The sequence below is a fragment of the Girardinichthys multiradiatus genome, chromosome 5, assembly GCF_021462225.1.
Source record: "Girardinichthys multiradiatus isolate DD_20200921_A chromosome 5, DD_fGirMul_XY1, whole genome shotgun sequence".
Lineage (NCBI taxonomy): Eukaryota > Metazoa > Chordata > Actinopteri > Cyprinodontiformes > Goodeidae > Girardinichthys > Girardinichthys multiradiatus.
Window position 1 is genome coordinate 4717184 of NC_061798.1, and position 5674 is coordinate 4722857.

Below are 5674 nucleotides of genomic sequence, written 5' to 3' on the forward strand. Positions count from 1 at the left end.
GTACTTTTTGCAAGTTAACTATTACTTGTAAACAAGCCACGCGGGTGACGATCATTGTTCCCATTGGACAGAAACGACGGGGGCGGGACAGAGCACAGACCCGGAAATTGTGGAAAACAGTTGTAGACGTGCTGCGTGCAGCTCCTCTGATCTGCATATTTGTGCCGTTATTACAGCTGCAATATTATTGTGAGAGTCAAGAGCAGCTCATTCAACACAGATTTTGAGACGTTACATTTATAATGTTGGAACCCCATCGGAGAATGCGTGCTGAACGCCGACGTTCTCTACGTGCCTTGTCCCACAACAAGCCAGTAGTGTTGCTAAGCAACACACAGCTTATCAGGTATTATACCTTACAACACACACCTTTGCTACCAGCTACGGTGGCTTTTTATGTCCAAAGAAACGTACGCTTTTTGTAGTTGGTTCGGATCGGGGCCGGTTTGTATTCAGACCATAAGCGAACCGCACCAGAGTCCGTTTGGAAGCGGACCAATACCACCTCAAAAAGTGGGTCTCGGTCTGGTTGTTTGGTCCGGACCAGAGTTCGCTTGTGTATTCACACCTGCACAAAAGGTCCGGACCAAGGGGGGAAACAAACTCTGGTCCGTTTAAAGCGGACCAAAAGTGGCAAGTGTGAATACACCCTAAGAGTCACTTCAATGACAGCCATTGTGAAAAAGTTTACTAATGCAAACTTGTGTTTATATCTGTGAAAGACTGAAAAGGAAAACAGTTTTAATGGACTGTCTAACTTCTGGATGGAAGCTTTAAATAAACAAAAACAGCTGAATTGGAAAAGGAAGCAAGATTTTTAAGTCTTGGTTACATTTCCATGGTTATAGTGGTGATACTTGCAAAATTTATTTATAAATCCTCATGAATCTAATCAGTCAGGCAGACTACATCAATGTCTTGAAAACATAAAAATCTGGACTTTTAAATTTTGTAACTGAACCACATGGCCTTCAAAAAAAATAATAGCCAGTCACTTACTCTGCATAGCATTAGCTTGGACAGGACAGGATATGTAATTTTAATCCCATATGAAAAAGGTTTCTAGGACTTGTACCACCGCAATATGGCCAAAATTAGAACATCTGGTCCCTAAATTATTCTGAAAACTAGTCCTTAGATTTGTTACTTCAAGGCTGGACTATTGCAGTTATTTACTAGCAGGAGATCATATTTCTCCTGTCTTGGCTTCTCGTCTTTGGGTTTCTATTAAATCTAGAATATAAATTTTTTTTTTCCTTTTTACAGATAATCCAAGCCCTCAATAATCCTGTTCCCAAAGAAGCACTTTGCCCTCAGGCAGTAGGTTTATTGGTGGTTCTTAGAGTTTCTATAAGGGGACACAGATCCTTTAGTTAACAGGCTCCTCTCATGTGTTGCTAGATCCCAGTTAATATATCTGAGGCAGACACCCTGTCTACTTTTAAGACTAGACTTAAATCTTTTTGATAAAGCTTATAGTTATGCTGTAGTTACGCTGCTATAGGCTTAGACTCCTGGAGGACATACGGACCAGTTTTCTTCACTCTGCTATGCTCTCCTACTACTCTCCAATTAGACATTATGTGCAACCATCACTACAATGATTCTTCCTCTATTTTTGCCTTCACAAAAGATACTGGCCCAGCATTTCTGTTTAGCTATGACTCCTTCCTAGAAGGGGCCATTTGCTGCCTGTTGCTGCCAACTTCCTGTTCTCTTTCTATCGATGATAAACTTGACTCTGTCTCTCTGTATTTAAACTGTCTCACTACAAAGCAATTGAAAGAGTTTTTGCTGCATCTAACTATATGTGCTTGGTTTTTCATCTTATAGATTTTACTGTTGGCTCAGAGCTTGTATTTTTAGACGTATTCCTCTCCTAGATGAGGCAACTAAAGATGCTACTGCTCTTCCTTTTTTTTACATAGAAAATACTCTTGGACCAGTAGTTCCATTTCTTTTTTTATTGTGTGTGAGTGCTTTGTCTTTTCAAACTCCCTGTCAGTTGTGTTAGATGGCAGTACACAATGGTGTTCCTGAAGATTTCTTCTGTAAATGGGAGTTCACCTTTCCTTTTTTGCCACATGCATGCTCAGTATGAGCAATTGCTGCAAAGTTAACATTATGTGATAGACTGTCCGCTGTCGCCACATGTTCATTAATGAGGAAGATGCAATCAATGCAATCAGCTGGGCTGGGTTTCCTTAGATAGAAAACATTTTACCAACTGGAATAATAAACTGAATTTCATTGCAGCATTTTATAACTAGGATTGATTCTGTCTGTATTATGGATGGAATTGACCTTGTATTTCTGTGCATTAACTGGATCTGTTTGGTTAGTAAAGCACTTTGAGATAGATAATATTTGTTATTAATCAGATTTATATGAATAAACTAACTTGAAGTGATTGGATCACAGGCAACAGCATCAGGGCGACATAGGATGTAGCAAATACAGGTCCTTCTCAAAATATTAGCATATTGTGATAAAGTTCATTGTTTTCCATAATGTCATGATGAAAATTTAACATTCATATATTTTAGATTCATTGCACACTAACTGAAATATTTCAGGTCTTTTATTGTCTTAAAACGGATGATTTTGGCATACAGCTCATGAAAACCCAAAATTCCTATCTCACAAAATTAGCATATCATTAAAAGGGTCTCTAAACGAGCTATGAACCTAATCATCTGAATCAACGAGTTAACTCTAAACACCTGCAAAAGATTCCTGAGGCCTTTAAAACTCCCAGCCTGGCCACTATTGACACCCTCAAGCAAGAGGGTAGGACACAGAAAGAAATGTCTGAACGAATAGGCTGTTCCCAGAGTGCTGTATCAAGGCACCTCAGTGGGAAGTCTGTGGGAAGGAAAAAGTGTGGCAGAAAACGCTGCACAACGAGAAGAGGTGACCGGATCCTGAGGAAGATTGTGGAGAAGGGCCCATTCCAGACCTTGGGGGACCTGCGGAAGCAGTGGACTGAGTCTGGAGTAGAAATATCCAGAGCCACCGTGCACAGGCGTGTGCAGGAAATGGGCTACAGGTGCCGCATTCCCCAGGTCAAGCCACTTTTGAACCAGAAACAGCGGCAGAAGCGCCTGACCTGGGCTACAGAGAAGCAGCACTGGACTGTTGCTCAGTGGTCCAAAGTACTTTTTTCAGATGAAAGCAAATTCTGCATGTCATTCAGAAATCAAGGTGCCAGAGTCTGGAGGAAGACTGGGGAGAAGGAAATGCCAAAATGCCAGAAGTCCAGTGTCAAGTACCCACAGTCAGTGATGGTCTGGGGTGCCGTGTCAGCTGCTGGTGTTGGTCCACTGTGTTTTATCAAGGGCAGGGTCAATGCAGCTAGCTATCAGGAGATTTTGGAGCACTTCATGCTTCCATCTGCTGAAAAGCTTTATGGAGATGAAGATTTCATTTTTCAGCACGACCTGGCACCTGCTCACAGTGCCAAAACCACTGGTAAATGGTTTACTGACCATGGTATCACTGTGCTCAATTGGCCTGCCAACTCTCCTGACCTGAACCCCATAGAGAATCTGTGGGATATTGTGAAGAGAACGTTGAGAGACTCAAGACCCAACACTCTGGATGAGCTAAAGGCCGCTATCGAAGCATCCTGGGCCTCCATAAGACCTCAGCAGTGCCACAGGCTGATTGCCTCCATGCCACGCCGCATTGAAGCAGTCATTTCTGCAAAAGGATTCCCAACCAAGTATTGAGTGCATAACTGTACATGATTATTTGAAGGTTGACGTTTTTTGTATTAAAAACAGTTTTCTTTTATTGGTCGGATGAAATATGCTAATTTTGTGAGATGGGAATTTTGGGTTTTCATGAGCTGTATGCCAAAATCATCCGTATTAAGACAATAAAAGACCTGAAATATTTCAGTTAGTGTGCAATGAATCTAAAATATATGAATGTTAAATTTTCATCATGACATTATGGAAAATAATGAACTTTATCACAATATGCTAATATTTTGAGAAGGACCTGTATGTCAGTGTTTGCAAACATTTTAAAGTTTTAGAAAGGTCACATTTATTGACATTTCATTTAATGTAAGTGTAACGCTTTAAACATATATTTTCTATCATATTAATAAAACATTGTGTGAGGGATTAGAGATATCTTAGCATCAGTATGTACTAAAATTGTGTTTGATTAAATCCTTTTAACTTATTTTCTAAATCTTTTATACAACTTCATACAACATCAGGCTGAAGTATTTGGAAAACCTTCCATCTGAGTTGTGCTTCAAATCAGATTTGATGAGGGCTGTGTTTTGGATTTGTAAGCCAGCAGTTACTTAGTAAGCACAGATAATGAGGTCATGATCAGAGAAGGTCACCCTGAAGCAGCCATGACACCACGAGGGGGATTCTGTCTCAGGAGTGAATGAATGGTACGCCTCCCCCCTCCCCCCTCCCCCCTTCCATCCTGTTTAGCTCTCCTTTGCATTAAATAGCATTGACTTGAGGTTAAGCTGACAGGGAGACGATTAAGGAAAATATTATAAAAGACTGAGAACAGATTAGGACAGAGAATTGTGAACAGCTCAAGCTCCAAATCAGACAAATGAAGGGAAGAAAAAAGGGACGTCACAGGCTTACTGTGTCATTGAGTCAGCGGACGTGGGTCCATTCACGCACTGCGAGGTGACGTAGCAGATTTGCAGAGAGGAGAGTGGGGGTAGACTCTCACCATGTCTAGTAATGCTGAGATTTGAGATCCCTTAACCCATTAACCCAATAAACCAAATGTTAAACAGAAACTTGAAAAAAGGCAGTTACTATCCTTGGAGAACACATCTGAGAAGAGGATATTTACTGTTTTTACGGACACCTTGCTGATCTGTCACAGTTTTCACTTAATTTAAATGAACCACATGAAATTTGAAACAAAAATATACAAGATCAAGTTCCTTTTATATAAAACACAAATGTCCAAAAATATTCCTACTGATGCTAAAGTAAATGAACATATTAATTCCTACATTTAAAAAATTGTATATCTATGTTATTTTGATTAAAGAGCTGGTTGATTATTTCAGTTCTAATTATATTAATTACACAAAAAAATGAAAAGCAGCCTGCTTTAAAACAGATTTTTAAAACACTGAAAAACGCTATGCTTTCCTATTTTCTATTTTAATGCATCAAAACAAGCTGATCAACCCTGTTTGAAGATGTTGCACCTGTTACTCCAATTATTAGAAAACCCTTTTAGGCTATGTGTTTTTGGCTGCTGTGATGCTGTTGGTGAGGTGTATTGCGGACATAAGATCAGCCATGAGCCTGTTTCTACATAACTTTATGTCAGAGATGTTAGGAAAGGCCTTGATGTCACAGTTTGGAAATGATGCTCTTCAGTCTGCAGTTGATGCTGATTAAGCTGCAGTCAGATAAATGATGATATCATTAGTGTGGTCCTGCCCCTTTGCACGTCCTCTCCAGGATACCCTAGCAACATGAGAGACGGGCCGGCAGGGGGTAGGTTATCATACAGATGCAGCTTCCTTTTTCAGCTAACAGTTAGCCCCCTCTTCTCTCCTATTCTCACACACTTGCTGCCCCCTCCTCTTGTCAGCCCCTGCGCTCTTCACTTTCCTTCAGAACCCTTGTTTGGCCAATCAAATGGATGAGTGGGGGCAGGGCATAGC